The sequence below is a fragment of the Podarcis pityusensis genome (genome assembly GCF_964106645.2).
Source record: "Podarcis pityusensis genome assembly, chromosome: 1".
NCBI classification, from domain to species: Eukaryota; Metazoa; Chordata; class Lepidosauria; order Squamata; family Lacertidae; genus Podarcis; species Podarcis pityusensis.
This window is the reverse complement of record NC_138028.1, coordinates 131,270,632-131,292,445: the sequence shown is the minus strand read 5'-3', so window position 1 is coordinate 131,292,445 and position 21,814 is coordinate 131,270,632. Positions and strand designations below refer to the sequence as shown.

The 21,814-nt window shown below is 46.0% G+C and overlaps 1 protein-coding gene across 2 annotated transcripts in view; it reads right to left on the bottom strand.

Annotated features, from left to right (window-relative positions):
• Positions 1 to 21,814, bottom strand: part of PARD3B (par-3 family cell polarity regulator beta) — a 599,449-nt gene that overhangs the window by 6,775 nt on the left and 570,860 nt on the right. The gene's annotated exons all lie outside the window — the stretch shown is intronic.

The following is a 21,814-nucleotide window of genomic DNA, read 5'->3' as shown; positions in this document are numbered from 1 at the left end:
CTGAAGAGAACTGTTGACGGCAACATTTTTTCAGATGCAAAAATAGATACCATACTTTCTGGAATGTGTTGGTTTTTGCAGACCAGACACCACCCTGCAATGCAGTGCTGAATATTTCCCCCCCCCACATACATGCTTTCTTTTTTGGACCTGCAGTTATTTGGCTTCTATTTTTTTAATGTGTCATTTAAAACAAAACAAAAGCGAATGCTGAATCTCTGCAATCACAGCCCTTCTCCTCTCCCCCATAACTCTGGTCCAGCTTCCCAGAAAAAGGTGGGGGAACCTTGGAACAAGCCAAGCTTATCTTCCACCTTAAGCAATCTCGGCACATGGAAACTCCGATATACGGATGCCAATTACAAGCAAATAGGAGGCAGCCTCCAATAGGAAGGAGAAGAGGCAAGACTCTAGCCAGGGAGATATTTTTGGTCATTGTTGTTCAGGCCAATTGTGGAAAAACTTGTATCTTCTGAAATGCCGCACAAGAAATAACACACACAACCGGGAAGCAGAGCTCAGACAGCGACAGATCCCTGGACAACCTTGTTCCTTGTGCATTCATGGAAGATCATCAAAAAACAAAACAGAAAAACCCAGAGGAACCCAAGGTAGCACACGACCATTTAAAATCATATTAAAGGTAAAGGGACCTCTGACTGTTAGGTCCAGTTGCAGACGACTCTGGGGTTGCGACACTAATCTCGCTTTACTGGCCGATGGAGCCGGTGTTTGTCCGCAGACGGCTTCTGGGTCATGTGGCCAGCATGACTAAGCCGCTTCTGGCGAACCAGAGCAGTGCACGGAAACACAGTTTACCTTCCCGCCGGAGTGGTACCTATTTATCTACTTGTACTTTGACATGCTTTCGAACTGCTAGGTTGGCAGGAGCAGGGACTGAGCAATGGGAGCTCACCCCATCACAGGGATTCGAACCGCCGACCTTCTGATCGGCAAGCCCTAGGTTCTGTGGGCACCACCCACATCCCTTTAACATCGTATTAGCATCAAGTAAAATTGGTAAGAGCGAGCAATAAATATTTACACAATAGCAACCTAAATCCACAAAAGGAAAGGAAAAGCCAGCAGATTCAAGAGGTGTGGGAAATTTTAAAAGTTTTCACCTAGAAAGAATCTAAGAAGAGTCCTGCTTGATCAGACCGTTGGTGAAACTTTTTTCTTTTCTTTTCATCATTGTGCCATACAACCTGAGTCCTTGTGGTGAAGAGTCTCACCCCCTCAGCCTTCACTCTTCTGAAAATTCAATCCCACCCCAATTTCAATGCCTGCAGATAACACTTATGTTTTCTAATAGGAGAGCAGCAGCCAATACTAGCCCAGGAAGCAAGAAACCACATCAAATCACCACCAGGATATATATGCACCCAGAAGAACACATTTGCTGTGGACACACATGGCCATTTTACAGATACTGATAAAATGTTTTGAGAGTACCGGTGTAAACGGAAAGAAAAGAAGTGTGAAATGTTGCTGATTTCGCTGATTCGTCTCCAGCTCATTTTAACTTGGTTACACTTAACTGAGAAAGCTTCCAGTTTGTGAAGTAAGACATAATGGAAAATTAAGAGCTCATATATGTGAACTGGCATCCCTTGGGTACCACAAGTATTATACATCTCCTGTTCCTAGTGATTTGCTTCTCTAAATGCTGCAGAGACTGCAGTGGGGAAATTGAGTCCTTTGCCCATCAGGAATAGTGCTTGGACGGATCCAGTGATGAGTCATCTTCATTTTTCAGCTGTGGCTCCCATCTGGTGGAATGCTCTGTCACAAGAGACTAGGGCCCTGCAGGACTTGACATCTTTCCGCAGGGCCTGCAAGACAGAGCTGTTCCACCAGGCCTTTGGCCAGGGCACAGCCTGACTCCCTCTTTTGGCAATCTTGACAGAATTTTATCCTGATGGTTGCCTTCAATTTGAGTTGAATTAATTTTAATGAAATGATTTTAGAATGTTGTATTATTTTATTTTATTGTTGTTAGCCGCCCTGAGCCCGGCCTCGGCTGGGGAGGGTGGGATATAAATAAAATTTATTATTATTATTATTATTATTATTATTATTATTATTAGGCACTGGGCATTGGCATCTGAGTAACACAAGTTTTACCGGTGAGGGGAAAAAAACTACATGACAGCAAGGCAGAAAACAAAACACCACAGACTCGCGATTTGATGCAGTTCAGCTTGTGGTACTATCTACTTCCACCTCACAGGCCTGCTGGTATCAAAGCACAGCGGGCAAAGCCAATGTACTGTTGCTGCTCTTTCTTTTGCAGTTCCAGCAGCAGACTACAGTGAGAAATATGAGAAATAAGGCTGAACATCCACCCACTCACCCCTGCAAACTCCTGGCTCAGGTTTAGTCATCACTAAAGTGACAGCTTTTACTTGACAGATCTGAGTCTGGTCACCCGACAGAGCCAGAGATGCTGTAAATAAGAATGGATGTGTGTCCCTGTGTCTATGGAGGGCAAAGTCTCAAAATAGTATCAATTGGTTGGAGCAGAGAACGGTCCGCCTGGCATTCAAAATATCAGGGGAAAGCACATCATCCTATTATTTAACACCTCAGTGGTTTTATTCATAAACTCTCAAGGAGGAATGAGATTGGCTCCTTCGCCAGTGAAGCAAATGTGCTCTCGGGCCAAAACGAATCCTTCCTATTGTCTCTCAAGGAAGCCCGTAAGAGAGACTTTGCAAAGGAGCTCATTCACCAAAGACAAAATAGAGAGCTCGGATGATTACAATTACAGCCACGCCAGTCATTGACATTTTTCATAACCCCATGGAATGACAAAGAAACAAAGCTCAAGATAAGCAGGACCAGCTCACTTATGAGGGGCGAGTGCCTCAGGTGGCAGGATCCACAGAGGCAGCAGTAGCAGGGAAACTGTGGCACACTCCTTGGGAGACTGCATCTGCTGCCTCCTTGGCAGCCACCCCAAAAATACAGCCTCAACAGTAGACTCTCGGTCCTGGTGAGGAGACACCATTTTGTGGTTTGCCTCAGGTGCCAAAATGTATTGGGTCAGCCTTGATGATGAGACTGCTTTGTGTTTGTTTGTGTGTGTGGAGGCACAAGCTCTCTGGTTAGCCCTTTCTCCTGTTACTCTACCAACAGCAAGCTCTGTTTGAAACTGTTCTGCCACGTAATACTCAAAATTTCCCCGATGCAGAACATGTGGAAAGTTTTGAGGCGTCGCTCCTGACAGTTGTAAGTTGTCCACAACTCACTTCCCAAAAGCAGCATGCTCAACATGCAAGCCTCGTAGGCCTTCATCTTCGTAGTGGACATTAGCATCGCATTCTCTTTTACCGTTTTGGAGAGGTGAGCCATTGCCGTAGCTGCCTTGCTAATGCTCTCGTCCAGCTCAGCATCGATGCGTGGAACTGAGATGAGTGGAACCCAGTGACACAAACCAACCCAAGTGTGTGATCACCATTGTTGATGGTGGGCATCACCCTAAAGACCTGCAAAGGCAACTTGGATTTCCCTATTTTCCTCTTTGCATGCCCAATCAAGGCACATGGTATCACTATCACCCCTCCAGGGATGATAGCATCAGTTGGAAGGGACCCTAGGGGCCATCTAATTCAACCCCCTGCATTGCAGGAATCTCAGCTAAAGCATCCATGACAGATGGCCATCCAACCTCTGTTTAGAAACCTCCAAGGAAGCAGGGTCCACCGCCTCTGTTCCACTGCCCAACAGCTCCTACTGTCAGAAAAAGCTCTTACTGTCAAGGCCATACAGTCAAGGTTCTGGAGCCAACATGACCTGATAACACCAAAATTAAGGCAGGCCTGGGTGACAAGGGGTTTGCCTATTTAGCAACCTCAAACAGCCTCCCGGCCCATCTCTGCCGAAGCTACACCAACGTGACATGCCATACCATAGTTTGTGGTGACCTGTTCCTGAAATGGCCACAAAGACCCTCTTGCCCCAAAGCCCCATGAGCCCAGCAGTCAAACAGAAAAGGTGCATAAAACCGATTTAGTAATAATGGCACACCCGGATGGTTTCCCAGCAGTGGTTGGTGCTCTGTGTCACCCATTTTTGTGGGCAAAAGTCTAAACTTCAGCAGCAGCTCAACTCTTATCAAATAAATGCATGGAATGAATACCCCACTCTCCAGGGCTGGCCACTAGTTTCTCTGGAAGGGGAATGTTGTGGGCTGATGGCTACAGATCCCTAGACTGGAAGGGACACATGGAAGAAGAGAAAATTGAGATGATTCACAGCCTCCCTGCTCCACGTGGGGCTGCCTTCAAGGGTGCTTCCAGATGTGGATATAATATTGTGGGGTCATTCAGCTATCACAAAGGGGTCATTGGCAACAGGGGTTTAAAAATTTTATCAAATGGGGGGCAAAGTATTTCCATCACACTATGAGAAGCACATGTTGCTTCAAAGTGCAGTTTGCTTCAAAGTTTTGGTTTTGGGGTGGGAGGAGTTACTTACTGTTTTGGCTTGCAATCCTAAGGAGCAAATCCTAGTGAACTCTGCAAGATCTCACAGTAAATACGCCTAAGATTGTGCTCTAGTCCCTAACCCAGAACATACTTGGGGCTGCCATATTTCAAAAAGTAAACACCCGGACACCCCAGAAGTTGTTGAGTTTTTTAAAGGAAATTCCCCCTGGATGTCAATTCCGACTTCAAAATTTTGGTGATGTATGGCAGCCCGAATCTAGATGCAGCAACCATCTCCAGATAAGAAAGTTAACTCCCCCTCTTCCTTTAATCCCTTAGAAAAACACTTATCTGGTAAAAAGTCAACATGAGCATTGACTGAACCTGTCTGGATCCTCCCACCAAAATATATATATTTAGCAGCAATAACTCCAGATATTAGACCAGAATGAGCTTTGTGCCCTCATGGTCCCTCCTCCTTTTTCTACCAAGCCTTAAATCAATACTTAGGAGGTTTGTTAGACCATAGTTTCTCACATCTGAAATGGGAACCTTTGGTTTAATCAGACTACAAAACCAGATTGACCCATTTGACAACAACACTAGTAAAAAGGTAAAGGTAAAGGACCCCTGACAGTTACATCCAGTCGCAGATGACTCTGGGGTTGCGGCACTCATCTCGATTTACTGGCTGAGGGAGTATTTCTGGGTCATGTGGCCAGCATGACTGAGCTGCTTCTGGCAAAACCAGAGCAGCACATGGAAATGCCATTTACCTTCCTGCCGGAGTGGAACCCATTTATCTACTTGCATTTTTGGTGTGCTTTCGAACTGCTAGGTTGGCAGGAGCAGGGACCGAGCAACGGGAGCTCACCCCGTTGTGGGGATTCGAACCACCAACCTTCTGATCAGCAAGCCCAAGAGGCTCAGTGGTTTAACCCACAGTGCCACCCGCGTCCCTTACAACACTAGTACTCAGTCTGATAAACCATGGTTTATACTGTATTATCAAGTCTACTGCATCTGATCTGGCTCCCCAGGTTAGCTGGACGACCTAGAGTACAGTGGTACCTCCGGTTAAGTATTTAATTCATTCCAGAGGTCTGTTCTTAACCTGAAACTGTTCTTAACCTGAAGCACCACTTTAGCTAATGGGGCCTCCTGCTGCTGCCGTGCCGCTGGAGCCCAATTTCTGTTCTTATCCTGAAGCAACGTTCTTAACCTGCAGAACTATTTCTGGATTAGCGGAGTGTGTAACCTGAGGCGTATGTAACCTGAAGCGTATTTAACCTGAAGTACCACTGTACTGCACTACAGCACCTCCCATTATTTTGTATGCCAGTGTGGAAGAGCCGTTCCTTTTCTTGCAGATGAAACTTAAGCTTCCTCATCTTAATGAAAAGAATATGACTGGACAATATTACTGCTTTTTCCACCTTTGGTATGCAATAGAAATAAAATAATGTCCCATGTCTGCTGCTGAAATGTGGGTTTTGTAGCTGGCCCTGGTGGGGCAAGCAGTGATAGTAGTTGTCTCAACAAAGTGTTTACACAAAACCAATGAAATACCGTGAAAATCCCTGAAACGAGAAGTAATCGACTAGAAATATTATCTTATAAAAGTAAAGGTAAAGGGACCCCTGACCATTAGGTCCAGTCGTGACCGACTCTGGGGTTGCAGCGCTCATCTCGCTTTACTGGTCGAGGGAGCCGGCGTACAGCTTCCGGGTCACGTGGCCAGCATGACTAAGCCGCTTCTGGCGAACTAGAGCAGCGCACAGAAATGCCGTTTACCTTCCCGCCGGAGTGGTACCTATTTATCTACTTGCACTTTGACAAGCTTTCGAACTTCTAGGTTGGCAGGAGCAGGGACCGAGCAAAGGGAGCTCACCCCGTCACGGGGATTTGAACTGCCGACCTTCTGCTGACCCGCGCTGCTCTATCTTAATTCTATCTTATAGAATTAAACTAAATAACAAAAATCAAAAAGTTTAAGGGAAAAAATTAAAAAACCTTGAATTAAACAAAGCCTTAACGGGATGCTGGCTACAAATCTTGTTTCACTATTCAGTTTCCTCAGAAGGAAATAGAGAAATCATAAACCTTAAATGATTTAAAACAAACTCAAGAAAAGGGCTGAAACACTCCCCTGAGTTTACAAAAAAGGTTTGAAAACTTAAATGGCAAGTTTTAGAAACCGCCCTATTTAAAGAAAGCCAAGCAGTAGTAATAAGGAGTTGAGGACTCGGTTGTGAAAACTCTAGTATTGACTTTGCAAAAAGGTTTAAAAAACCTACATAGCACAAATTCAAAGAAAGGAATACAAGATAAGCTGTTTTCAATTTTAAACAAACTCGAGAACAGCGCTGAAATGCTCCTATGGTCTAGATGTTACTGCTGATGTTAAAGACTGATCGTTTAAGGGATTTTCACAGTATTTCATTGGTTTTGTGTAAGTTCTTGGTTCTGTGACTGTCTTTTTCCTACTGGTCTCCACAAAGTGTGGCTTCAGAGTCCTTTCTGTATCTCCAAGGGTGGCTTCAGAGTCCTTCAGCACTTTGTCTGGAGTTTCTCATGCAGTGCCGGGAGGGCCTGTCTTCTGTAACATTCTGTTTTTAAAGTGAAAAATCTCTGGGGAAGGACAAGGGTCCTGAAAGTCCAAGGCCTGGAATTCTTCGCCTCTCTCTTATTCCACTTTAAACAGGAAACGTTTGCACTAAGCAATTCCAGGGGGAGAACGGAGGTTCATTTCAAGGCAGATAATGTTGGTACATTGGTGATCTGTCCTGTGGAATTAAGTGAGCAGGGCAGCGGAAAAATCCACCTTATGTTTCACTTTGTGCCAAACAGCGGCGTAGCGTGGGTTGTCAGCACCCGGGGCAAGGCAAGTAATTTGCGCCCCCTAACCCCTAACCTGCCGCCGCTGCCAGCTTCTTCTTGCTGCTGCCTGGTCTGGTCTGGTGTGGTTCTCTCCGGCGCTCAGCGCTGCGCTGGGCGGCCGCTGCACTGTCCCTCCCCCAGATAGTCCCTCGCTCTCTCTCCGCACCGCATGCCTGGCACCCACCCCCTCCACAGTGGGCGGCGATCCAGCGGCTCGGATCGGATTCGCACAGCCAGCACTGCAGTGAGAGAGAGTGAGTGAGCCAGGTAGGGGCAGAGAGCTGCGAGTGCGAGCGCCCCCCCCCAGATGTTGCGCCCGGTGCGCCCGGCCCCCCCCTGCACCCCCCACGCTACGCCACTGGTGCCAAACAATTCTCAGTGAGACGGGGGCACAGGTTAGATTATAGTACACTCAGAGGTGTGTGTATGCGTGGCAGGGGCGGCACATTACTATACAAACAAGACAGACAGTGGAGGGCAAAAAACAGGGAACAAGCAACAATTTTCCTTTTCTTAAAATTATTATGTTGTCAACTACGGAATATTTTTAAGTCCACAAAGTGCTCAGCACCGAGAGCAATTTATCTAAATGGCAATACGACTGGCTCATAATTGTCCTCTCAAATCAGAGGTCACTGAGATTGTGTTTTTGTAGTAAACTGCATTCTGTGCAAAGGCAAGCAAGAGGGGTTTTTTTGGGGGGGGACAACGACGGTGGAGGGGGAGTACAAAGTCCCACTAGTCTAATCAGGAGGATGACAAAAGACTAGGCAGCTGGATTAACGGGGTTTGTGGTTATATACGTGAAACATGAACATTGACCCTGGGTTGTTTGTTTGTGTGTGTGTGTGTGTGTTTGTGTGTGTGTGTGTGTGTGTGTGTGTTTTATGAAATAGAGCAAGGAAGTCTATTTAAGCCTACTGAGAGGAGGAAGGCTCCCAGGATGGACTTTGCAATCCTTCTCTTGAGTGGTTTGATCAAAATCGCGTCATGGCCCTGGAGATCCAGAACGACCTACTTGTTTTTATTTCTCTCTGGGACCATAAATAAGGCCCAGTGTCAAGTGTCCACCTGAGCTAATTTGGGTAGGAAGTGGATCTATTAACCTTTGCTGCTTGGGAGGGATTGGGAATGTCACTGCTGTTATAAATGTGTTTTCTAGAGGACTGTGACATCACAGGAAATCTTAATTCTGGCTGACTCCTTGAGCACAGATAACACAACATACTTCTCACAGACCCCTGAGAGAATAAAGAAATCACTGGCTAGGATAGGGAAGCGACTGCTTGGAGCCCCCAAACCATGATTGCATTGAATTTCAGCCACATGTGCTACTGACCCTTGCGAAGGCCACGGCGGTCACTGTATAGGCATTTGCTCTTAAATTCTGCACCAAAGTTGACTTGTATAAATTCTGCCTGTTTTTAATTGCACGGCAATGCTATTAAAATGCACTTCATGTGTGAGTAGTTTTGAGTGCACTCTGTGTAGAAGAAGGAGAGCATATAAATTTATTAAAAACCTTTTTTTTGGGGGGGCATTATATTATTTCTCTTAGATGTAGGAAGACACAAAGCACTACACGACACACTCCCTGACCCCAAATACTGCTCAGCCTTTTCTCTGCTTTTTTTTTGTATATCTTTGCAGTATTAGGGGGTCTTCCTCTTTTTTAAAAGTGAAAACAGATGATTTGCAGGATGCTAAATTCAACACAACCGAGGAGCTACGGCAAGGCAAAGCAGCCCACTATGGCAAACGCAGAGTTGGATTACGTGAGCAACTATCCACATGGTGACAGTTCTATACCCTCCCTGTACTTTTACTTTCAAAATCACTTATTTTTGCACAGCGCTGCAAACCCAATGCTCTGCTATGGCTTCTGGGAAGGTCATGAAGTTGAAACTGTTAAAATCTGCGTCTGGGGTGGTTCGCCAACTCTCTCATCATGTCCTACTGATGACATCAGGACATGCCATAGCAGAACCCTCTTTCTGTCCATTTCAAAAGAAAACACAATACAGTGGTACCTCGGGTTACACTCCGCTAACCCAGAAATAGTGCTTCAGGTTAAGAACTTTGCTTCAGGATAAGTACAGAAATCGGGCTCTAGCGGCGCAGCGGCAGCAGGAGGTCCCATTAGCTAAAGTGGTGCTTCAGGTTAAGAACAGTTTCAGGTCAAGAACGGACCTCCAGAATGAATTAAGTACTTAACCTGAGGTACCACTGTAGGGGTCAGCAAACTTTTTCAGCAGGGGGCCGGTCCACTGTTCCTCAGACCTTGTGGGGGGCCGGACTATATTGGGGGGGGGGGTAATGAACGAATTCCTATGCCCCACAAATAACCCAGAGATGCATTTTAAATAAAAGGGCACATTCTACTCATGTAAAAACATGCTGATTCCCAGACTGTCTGCGGGCCAGATTTAGAAGGTAATTGGGCCGGATCCAGCCCCCGGGCCTTAGTTTGCCTACCCATGCAATAGGGGGACATCGTTTTCTGCTGCTGTTTCAGTTTGTGTGTGGCCTGCAGTGTAGTCCTGCCCTCTGATATCAAACAGAAAATTGAGATCAGACTCCACTGAAACCAGGGGAAGCGCTGGGGGAGATTTACAAGCAATCCCCACCCACCCTGGTCAAAAGCGATAACAGGATGAATCTGTAGAAGTGCCCACTCCTAGTTGGGCTTGGAAAAAGCCTAACTTGTTACTTACTTTTCCTAAATACTAATCACACACTCGCACACAGTTCATGTGCATGCTTTGGTCCTGACCATTCCAATGATTGATGAAACATGGACTGCATCCTCCCTCTGAGGAAGTCCTAATGAATTTTGCCCCCACTTTTTGTTTTCGTTGGCTCCTAGGGAGCTCAGAGTTCAGATGCTTGGTTCATGCCTCTCCAGTGACCCATTTTGGAGGGTACACATGTCTGCCAGGCCAACATTGAGAAGTGGAAAATTTGTGACCTCCGGGCCACATCCAACCTGGCTGCTTCAAGCCCATCCACTCCAGAAGGCATGTGGGGAATGTTATCTGTAGCAGGAAATGACGAGAAGTGTCTGTCCTTCTTGGATTTCCTTAATTAAAGCATGGAAAGGGACTGGATGCAAGCCAAAGAGGACAAAGGAAGATAGAAAGCTGTCTTATACAGAATCAGTATTGGTCATTCCATCCAGGGTCTCAGGCAGAAATTATTGTCTTTCCCTTTGCTCAGATGCTAAGATCGATCCTGCACCTTTATGCATGAAGAGCATGGGCCCCAACACCACTGTGGATTTGACTACCCAGATGAATGGCTGGAAAACTGCTAGGCTCCTCCAATTACCGTATTTTTCGTCCCATAGGACGCTCCGTCCCATAGGACGCACCTAATTTTTTGGGGGGGAAATAAAGAAAAATTTTCCCCCATTTATTTCCCCCCCCCAAACCAGGTCGGGGAACAGCGGGATGGCGGCGCTGCACCTCCCTGCTGTCCCCCGAGCTTGTGGGGCTGGCCGATGTCTGCCCGGCGCGTGGGGCGCTCTGCTTCAGGGCACCACGTGCGCCGGGCGGCAGGCTGCTATCCGCAGTGTGGGGAGCCCTGCGGGAACTCCCGCGGGCTCCCCAGGCTTGCTGATAGCTTCCTGAAGCCTGGAGAGCGAGAGGGGTCGGTGCGCACCGACCCCTCTCGCTCTCCAAGCTTCAGCGAAAGCCTGTATTCGCCCCATAGGACGCACACAGATTTCCCCTTCATTTTTGGAGGGGGAAAAGTGCGTCCTATAGGGCGAAAAATACGGTAGATGGTTATAACCATAGAATTTGGACCATAAAGAAGGCTGATCGCCGACGAATTGATGCTTTTGAATTATGGTGCTGGAGGAGACTCTTGAGAGTCCCATGGACTGCAAGAAGATCAAATCTATCCATTCTGAAGGAAATCAGCCCTGAGTGCTCACTGGAAGCACAGATTCTGAAGCTGAGGCTCCAATACTTCTCACTCCAATACTGAGGCCCCCTCATGAGAAGAGAAGACTCCCTGGAAAAGACCCTGATGTTGGGAAAGATGGAGGGCACAAGGAAAAGGGGACGACAGAGGACAAGATGGTTGGACAGTGTTCTCGAAGCTACCAGCATGAGTGTGACCAAACTGCGGGAGGCAGTGGAAGACAGGAGTGCCTGGCGTGCTCTGGTCCATGGGGTCACGAAGAGTCGGACATGACTAAACGACTAAACAACAACAACCATAGAATCACTTGTCTGTCAGGCTGGCAATACAGTGGTAACTCGAGTTACAAACGCCTCAGGTTACAAACGCTTCAGGTTACAAACTCTGCTAACTTGGAAGAGTTACCCAGAGTTGAGAACTTTGCCCTAGGATGAGAACGGAAATCGTGTGCCGGCGGCGCAGCGGCAGCAAGAGGCCCCATGAGCGTGCCTCAGGTTAAGAACAGTTTCAGGTTAAGAACAGACCTCCAGAACGAATTAAGTTCGTAACTAGAGGTACCACTGTATAGAGTTAAGCTAGCAGTTGCACTAAGCAGGCAGGCAGTGATTGAACGGGTTTCTCAGATCAAGGAGCCAGCTAAAACTGCGGCGGAAAGACAAAGGTTACATCCATGCCACACACTTTAAGCACAATGCTTCCCTCAGTTGTGGGAACCGCAGTCAATCCTTTAGAATTGTGGATTTGGAAGAGATCACGAGGGTCAACTAGTTCAACCTCCTGCAATGCAGGAATCTGTTGACCGATGTGGGACTCAAGCCCACAACCCTGAGATTAAGAGTCTCATTCTTTACCGACGGAGCTGTTCCCAGCATCTTTAACAAACTAAAGTGCCTAGCCTACTTTTGGGGGAAGTCATGTGCCTTGAAAGTATGGTGTTTGGATGTGACCTCCCATGCCTGCATGTGATAATAATAATAATAATAATAATAATAATAATAACCTTTATTGTCAATGTACAACCTGTGTACAATGAAATTAACAGAGCCTCCGTCCCCCCCGACAAACACTCAATCTCATTGCACTCTGTGTGCTTGTCGCACAACACACCCACCCCGGAAGTCAGTTGCCCTATATTATTTTCCGTTCAGCAGCCTAACAGCCCATGGATAGAAACTGTTTTTTAGCCTGTTGGTACGACTGATTATGCTTCTATATCTCCTGCCCGAGGGTAGAAGATGAAAGAGGTGCTGGCCGGGGTGTGAATCGTCCCTGAGATTTTTTCTCGCTCTCCTAAGGCATCTATCCCTTGTGATGTCATCTAGCAGACTCAAGGGACAGCCCATAATATCATGTGCTGTGTTCACCACCCTCTGTAAAGACTTTCTGTCCGTGGCTGTCAAGCCAGCGTACCACACTGTGATACAATATGAGAGGACAGTAGAAGGAGGTCATCAATTGTTTAACAGTGTTCTTTTGCAAGACCCTGAGGAAATGGAGTCTCTATTGGGCCTTCCTAACCACCTGAGTGGGACGCGGGTGGCGTTGTGGGTTAAACCACAGAGCCTAGGACTTGCTGATCAGACGGTCAGCAGTTTGAATCCCCACGACAGGGTGAGCTCCCGTTGCTCAGTCCCTGCTCCTGCCAACCTAGCAGTTCGAAAGCACATCAAAGTGCAAGTAGATAAATAGGTACCACTCCAGCGGGAAGGTAAAAGGTGTTTCCGTGCGCTGCTCTGGTTCGCCAGAAGCAGCTTAGTCATGCTGGCCACATGTACGCCGGCTCCCTTGGCCAGTAAAGCGAGATGAGCGCCACAACCCCAGAGTCGGCCACGACTGGACCTAATGGTCAGGGGTCCCTTTACCTTTTTAACCACCCGAGTTATATTGTTTTTCCAAGTGAGGTCTTCACTAAGGTAAACTCCCAGGAATTTAAAGGAAGAGACTCTCTCCACGCAACTCCCGCAGAGTCCCCTGGTCTGATGCTTCACACTGTTCTGTTGCAACAAAGGTTTGCCCCTCGCACCCAACAGAGATGTGCAGGTAGAAACTCACAGGTGCAGTTCCCCAAACACTCTGGCGAAATGGGGGAAAGAATCATGTTGCGACGAAAAGCATCAGAAGGGCGGCAGATGACTGACTGATCTGAGGATCCGCCTGTAACTTTGAGATTATTCACATATGCAAAGGACTAATCCCCCAAAATCCTGTAGCAATTTTTTCCATTGGTGGTAATAGCTTTGGGTTTAATACTCTTCCCTCCAACACATGAATCCCACAGCGATAAAAACACAAAGGGAAAACTGCTAATCCTATGCTCAATGATCCTCCTTCCTATGAAAGGTTTTGGTAGGCTGGGCTTTAAACAACATGGAGATAACATGATGCTTTTGCTATTAACTTCTCGGTGCCTATTGGAAACCACCCTTAACCAACAAACCTTTTAAGAGGAGGTTTTTAACCTAGCATGTCTCTGTATTGGACTTGAAATGGTTTCCAATATATGCTTTCGTTGTCAAGTTGCTTCAGGATGTTTTTCATGAATTAAACAAACATACAAACAATAATAACCAAGAACTGCTGTTTCTGGAGGAAGAAGCCTAGTTGGAAAAGCCTGATTTGGCCTGATTCACCCACCATTTATTTTAATGAAGTGACATGCCTATTTGTGTGTGTTTGTGCGAATGCACAAGGGAAAGAGAGAATGACTGCTCTTGTGAATGCACCAGCAAGAACCGAGATCTCAACCAGCCCTTTTCTCAAACAGAATTAAAAAAAACCTTCAAGGCTGGTGAGTCAGGACCCACTGCTGGTCACCGTCTGATCTAAGGTAAGTCACAACATTAGCATTACCACTAAATATATATATATATATATATATATATATATATATATTGCAAAAAGTTAAGACATGGGTCCCCAAATGCATGTTCGGATTAAAGGTGGGTCCCAAATTTGAAAAAACAACAATGCTTTAAGGTATTTTCAAAAACCAATTCAATTAAAATGGTAAGCCATGTTCTCCAATGTACATTACTGCATTCACAACTTGTGGTGGGGTTTTTTTCTTTTTGGGGGGGGGGAGCATTCAGGACCATGTGAAACTGTCACGTGAATCTTCCCAAAAACTGCAAGATTGTAAGTTGTAAAACCAAATACAGTGGACACTCGGGTTGTGAACATGATCTGTGCGGGAGGCACGTTCGCAACCCGCAGCCTTCGCAACCCTCAGCACTGCATCTGCGCACGCGCGGGTTGTGATTTGGTGCTTCCACGCATGTGCAAAGAGCAATTTAGCTCTTCTGCACATGCGCCGAAAACCGGAAGTAACCCATTCTGGTACTTCCAGGTTTGGCGCGGTGCGCAACCCGAAAACGCGCAACCTGAAGCGTCTGTAATCCAAGGTATGACTGTAAAAGGAAACAGTGGCTCAGGCACCTTAAAAGCCATTGCCACTAATGCATTCATCTAGAATTTTGAATTATGCTGCTGGAGGAGACTCTTGAGAGTCCCATGGACTGCAAGAAGATCAAATCTATCCATTCTGAAGGAAATCAGCCCTGAGTGCTCACTGGAAGCACAGATTCTGAAGCTGAGGCTCCAATACTTTGGCCACCTCATGAGAAGAGAAGACTCCCTGGAAAAGACCCTGATGTTGGGAAAGATGGAGGGCACAAGGAGAAGGGGACGACAGAGGACGAGATGGTTGGACAGTGTTCTTGAAGCTACAAACATGAGTTTGACCAAACTGCGGGAGGCAGTGGAAGACAGGAGGGCCTGGCGTGCTCTGGTCCATGGGGTCACGAAGAGTCGGACACGGCTAAATGACTAAACAACAACAACAACAAATATATATATGGGCATAGACAATATTGAAATGCCCACATATGTGTTCTATTAGATGTGCATCCCCCCCCCGAAGCATCTGTAACCCGAGGGATGACTGTAAAAGGAAACAGTAGCTCAGGCACCTTAAAAGCCATTTCCACTAATGCATTCATGAAGAGTGAAACACAATGCAAACAATGCATGGCATACAGCTAAAATCCAGGAGGAAGAGCCCTGATTTTGGATCCCGGTGACTTTTCTTCAAGTCCCAGCTGGGTCATGGAGTCATTGTGGGGCCTCAGCAGTCTTCTCTCTCACTCATCTTCAGTTCCCCATTTGTAAAATGGGGAAATCCCATAGGCTTGTGGGGGTGAACTCACTAAAGATTATAAAGCACTTTGCAAATTAAAAATGTTACGGAAATGATAAATGGTGGCTGCTCGGTTCAGAACTACTTGCCCATCTTTTCTTTGTGCAGAGGCTGGAAAAGATGCACAAATGCAAACAGCCTATGTGCCACAGATGCTTTCACCATGAGGTTATATACATGTGACATTTGTTTCTTGGCACAATCAAGAACTACGCTTACAAAACCACTTGTCTAACCATCAGGTGAGAATTTGTGCCTTAATCTTAGGACTACAGTCATATCTCGGGATAAATACGCTTCAGGATAAGTATTTCCGGGTTGCACTCCACGGCAACCCGCAAGTAATGGAGCGTGTTACTTCCGGGTTTTGCCGCTCGTGCATGCACAGATGGTCAAAATGACATCACGTGCAGAAGAGGCGAAACGTGACCTGCGCACGCGCAGACGTGCAGTCGCGTCTTACATTCTGTTCAGGATGCGAATGGGGCTCCAGAACGGATCCCGTTCGCATCCCAAGGTACCACTGTAGTTCCTTCCCACTGAAGCGTATGAGTTGCTTCGCTTCACCTGCTGAAGGAGACTCACCTAAGGGCACTGTTAAGTGGTGGGTGAACATATCAGACGACACAGCGATTCTTCAAACAGCTCTTGTTTATTCACAGGCCAAAACTGAACTGAAGGGTTCAGTCAGCCTGCTTATATAGAGCTCCAGTACAACGTAACTGTAACAACTTTCTGTAACTATCCAATCACTGAAAATCACTTTCGATCCCTTATTTGCGTATGTGGACCTGAACTATCTACAGTATCCCCATGCTGGCCCAGGGTGAGAACTTCAGTACATAACAGGCACATTCCTCCATACCAAAATGTGTCAGGTTTTTATTTTTAAGCTGCCTATATTTTCAGTCACATGAGCTGCACTTGCAGTCAAAAGGTTACTACCCTAATAAGAACAGGATCTCAGATTAAGTACCGCTTGCAATTTGCAAACTAGTTCCGAATTCTTCCTTACATTGCACAAAATTGCTAAAGTAATGGCAGTTACGGACGTTTAGGGAGGAAGCCAGTGTTCCTCTACTTGAAAACGGGGTTTTGGCTAAATAACCCCCTCCCCCCGTCACCATAATGGAAAAAGGTGAATGTATAACTTGCTGTTGAAATGGAATACTCAGGATGAAACGGTGAAATCTGCTATGATTAAATGGGCACAAGATGTTGGACATAATATTATGTTCGCTGACTGGGAACAGTTATGGACCACAGGTATGAAGTTTACGGCATGTAATGCCCTAAGAGAAAATATTATGAAAATGATATACAGGTGGTACATGACCCCAGTCAAGCTTGCAAAAATTTATCATTTGCCCGATAATAAATGTTGGAAATGTAAAGAAACTGAAGGTACATTCTTTCACCTTTGGTGGACGTGCCCAAAGATTAAGGCTTTCTGGGAAATGATATATAATGAACTGAAAAAGGTATTTAAATATACCTTTCTGAAGAAACCAGAGGCCTTTCTCTTGGGCATTGTCGGCCAACTGGTGCCAAGGAAGGACAGAACCTTTTTCATGTATGCTACAACAGCAGCAAGAATACTTATCGCAAAGTATTGGAAGACACAAGATCTACCCACTTTGGAAGAATGGCAGATGAAGGTGATTGACTACATGGAATTGGCGGAAATGACTGGCAGAATCCGAGACCAGGGAGAAGAGTCGGTGAAAGAAGACTGGAAAAAATTTAAGGACTATTTATAGAAATATTGCAAAATTAAGGAACTTTAGAAGGATGCTGGATAGAAATTAAGAGGTTTTTAGCTGTAATGCTTTAAGAGACATGGAAAAAAAAAGGTTAACAATTGGGTAAAAGATTAATGGTAAGGATTTGCTGAACCAACAAACTGAATTGGAATACAAAGAAGGGAGGTATGAGGAGGTCTGGGGAAATAAGAGTAAGGAAGATAAGTTATGGAACATTATTGTGTTTTTAACTGTTTTATTTTGTATGTTTTTTCTTACTTTTTGCTTTTTTGCTGTAATTTACACTTTTTTCTTTGTTTTCTGTATTTTTGTGAAACTTTAATAAATATCATTTAAAAAAAAAACATAATGGAAAAAGGTGAGGAAGGTCTACAATAAACAAGTACCGTATTTTTAGCTCTATAGGAAGCACTTTTTCCCATCCAAAAATGAAGGGGAAATGTGTGTGCGTCCTATGGAGCGAATGCAGGCTTTCGCTGAAGCCTAGAGAGTGAGAGGGGTCAGTGCGCACCGACCCCTCTCGCTCTCCAGGCTTCAGGAAGCTATCCGCAAGCCTTGGGAGCCCAGCGGGAGTTCCCGCCGGGCTCCCAAGGCTTGCGGACAGCAGCCTGCAGCCCGAAGCTGGGGGAGCGCAGCGCCGCGCACCCCGGGCTTTGGGCAGATATCCGCAAGCCTTGGGAGCCTGGCGGGAGTTCCCGCCGGGCTCGGAAGGCTTGCGGATAGCAGCAAGCTCTGGGAGCGAAGGCGAGGTTGCACGCAACCTCGCCCCCGCTCCCAGACCCGTTCTTCCCCCGCTCCAGCCCTGGGGATAAAGAGGAAGCCAAGACAGCCAGTGGGATGGCTTCTTTGCTCTTTGGGGCTGGGGAAAAAAAATAATTCCCCCCTTTATTCCCCCCCCCCCAAAAAAAACTAGGTGCGCCCTATGGTCCCGTGCGCCCTATAGAGCGAAAAATACAGTATCTCCCCACACTATCCACACTCAGCAGAAATCAGGCAAATTGTGCAACCTTGCAGAGTGAGGAGATGGTTCCACACAGTTCATAAGAATATCCATGCACATGCCGAAATTCTGGCTCAGGCAAAATATCTTAGGAATTCTGAAGTAACTTAGAAAGGAGCATTATCCTACCTAAATTGGCAGTTTCCAGATGTTTCAGTGCAGAATGCATTGGTTAGATGTATAGTATTATATATTATATTATTTGCTCAAATAACCCCAAGTTCATAAGTGTGTGTTTGGGGGAAGGAACTTGGGGGGGGGGGGAAGGCCTGTTTCTAGAGCACAGATTTCCCGGTAGTGGGGCAGGACCTGCCAGAGGGTTGCGAAATCCTTGCCAGACTTCTGCTAATTCACGTTGAAGAACACAAGCCCGGAGTTTAAAGGAGCTTTCTTCTGAATGAGGGGGTTGTATTGGAAGGTTGAACCTGAACAAAAAGATAATTTCTGTGGGTGAATCGTCTCAGTAAGAAGAAAGGGAGTCTCCGACGTGTGTGTAGGGAAAAGACTGTTGGCCACAGCTCATTAAAATCAATTTTGTAACCCAAGAAGTCTCTGATACTGGCCTGCTGTTCATCAAGTGCTCTTTGTTTTAGTAATTTTAAAACAACATTTACAGAACAAAGGGGCATGCTTTTTGCATTTTAAAAATTGCAGGAACACAAACGGACCTGCCGTGCTAAAAGGAAAACGTGTTCTGCGATGCCCTTTTTCTTTTTGCTACTGCTGATGTCAAAGAAAGACTACAAAACAGATTTCCAGCACATGCCACACACGTATTATTTATAGGCTGCTCTGGTAAAGGTGCTTTCTTCTCCTGCACTTTATCAACAACGAGTGGCTAACTTCCCCTACCCGATAATGTAAACTAATGCAATCCCAGGGCTCTCACACAACACAGGCCTGGCTTCAGGAGAGCTGTTTTCAGTCTGAGGATTGCAATCAGAATTCCTAGCGTGTCAGATTTCCAGTTACCAGACCCGAAATCCTGGTCCCAGGCACGACTGTGCTTGAGCAGGATTAGCGGACCACTCTGCAACGTTATGTATTACATAGCTCTGCCTTCTTTAGGCTTTACACATCCATAAAAAATAATGGTCATTTGATGACCTAAGCACTGAGTGGAAAACAAATAGTGAAAGAGAAAAAGGCTTTACTTATGCTACCTGTATCTGCTTTGGATTGCATGGAGCCGAAGTTCCCTCACTATTTGCCAGCGGTGTAATTAATTCAAACAAGGGAACATTTTTAGCCAAGCTGATTGATAAAGTGGTGGGCTCCCAATTGACAAAACTGCACTTAGCTGCAACTCCACAGCTATCCCTAACACACTCTCGGTGTGGAAAAAAAATCTCAGGTCCAAAATACTTTGCATCATTTTCTCGTTCCTGACTACAGAAAGAAAACAAGCTGAAAAACTTCCACTGTGCTGGCTGGGAATAGTCAGTGCCTGATTAGAACTTACTGAAATGGGAAGCTAAACCTCCAGTGACAACCCTTCGTATTAAGGGCTGTCAAATAAAAATCAACCAGTGCAGCTGTTCTAACTGGTTGGCACGTAGGATTTGAAAACTCAATGCTAACCAACTTCAGAACGCAGAAGAAGATTCTGCTCTGGTAGCGTAATGAGATGCAAAGAAGAACCAAGGCTCCTGTGGGTTTAATAGTCGTCTAGAAGAGAGATTCTCCCTTTTTCACACAGCTGCTGTTATTAAGCCGTCAGAGCTGTTTTTCAGGACCTGCTTACTCTGTGCTCCAGAGCAGTCCTGGAAAGACATCTTGTGCCTTTTGTGTGCATGCAACACAAGCGGGTATTGGGCAGCGTACTTTGCAACTGGTTTACTGCTGGAACTAACGAGTTCTCTTGCCACTTTAGTGCACCCCAAGAGTATTTTTGTTGCTGTTGTTTAGTCGTGTCTGACTCTTCGTGACCCCATGGACCAGAGCACGCCAGGCACTCCTGTCTTCCACTGCCTCCCGCAGTTTGGTCAGACTCATGCTGGTAGCTTCGAGAACACTGTCCAACCATCTCGTCCTCTGTTGTCCCCTTCTCCTTGTGCCCTCCATCTTTCCCAACATCAGGGTCTTTTCCAGGGAGTCTTCTCTTTTCTCTTTTTCATGAGGTGGCCAAAGTACTGGAGCCTCAACTTCAGGATCTGTCCTTCCAGTGAGCACTCAGGGCTGATTTCCTTCAGAATGGAGAGGTTTGATCTTCTTGCAGTCCATGGGACTCTCAAGAGTCTCCTCCAGCACCATAATTCAAAAGCATCAATTCTTCAGCGATCAGCCTTCTTTATGGTCCAGCTCTCACTACTGGGAAAACCATGGCTTTAACCATACGGACCTTTGTTGGCAAGGAGTATTTTTACACTAAATCAAATGTGTTTTCAACTGGGAAAACCAAGCAGTGGTATCCCCGGGGAACAAACATTAAAGAAACGGCACAGACGGTTCTTAGATTTAATTGTAACCTACTTCTGTCCTGCCGTGGTGACACGGTTATCTAAGGTGCCTCGCGTCATGTGGGGCAGTCACTTTTTTACTCTTGTGAGAATGCCATTCCAAAACGTGAAAATTGAGGGAGATGGAAAGGAGTGCGAACAAGTTGTATTAAGAGCACTTGCCACATATAGTTGAGGCTCAGAAGTCTTCACTGTGTGAGTAGAATCAGATTAGAAAGGACCATAGCTTAGCGGTAGAACGCATGCACAAGGTGGATCAATGGTTTGACAGAATATAAGGTAGTTTCCTACATTCTTAGATTTAAAATACTGCAAGTGCCGGGGAAAGCTTTTCAGTCTTATTTGTTGAACAAAATGCAGCTTCTTTCTGAACTGGGTTAGACCGAAAATGCAGCAAAGGCCTCCCGCCCCTCAAAACCCCTTTTTCTTCCCTATAACACCTCAACACAAGTGAGTGATTGAGTGATTGAGAGCCGGTGTAGTGGTTAAGAGCGGTAGTCTCGTAATCTGGGGAACCGGGTTCGCGTCTCTGCTCCTCCACATGCAGCTGCTGGGTGACCTTGGGCCAGTCACACTTCTCTGAAGTCTCTCAGCCCCACTCACCTCACAGAGTGTTTGTTGTGGGGGAGGAAGGGAAAGGAGAACGTTAGCCGCTTTGAGACTCCTTAAAGGGAGTAAAAAGCGGGATATCAAATCCAAACTCTTCTTCTTCTTCTGACCAAGCCCAGGAAGTCAGAAAGACACCTTTTACTTAACACTGACAACCCCTTCCCTGTGTTTGAGCTGCTCAAGATGGTGGCTGGTGTTCTACTGTCACCCTCCTTGACACAAAGGCAATAATGAGATTTGCATAGACTCCGGACACAAGAGAAAGTCAGTGCTCTGCTTACCTCCCTTAGCCTACAGATCATCTCAAGCAATGCCGGGAGGTTGCGTGGAATTAAAGAACCTATTGAGCAACGTGAAGCTATTTTGCGACCTTTTCAAAAGCAAAAGGGGGCAAAAGCAGATTGTAATGGCTCCCTACTTAAATTAACAACATGTGTCATTTTGTATGTTGCACATTATTCCACCCTGCGTAATACCTTGAGAGTCATTAACCTCTTGGCACCACCGGCTCCTGTCTCCATACTAACTAGTCACGCCTTTTGTGTTGC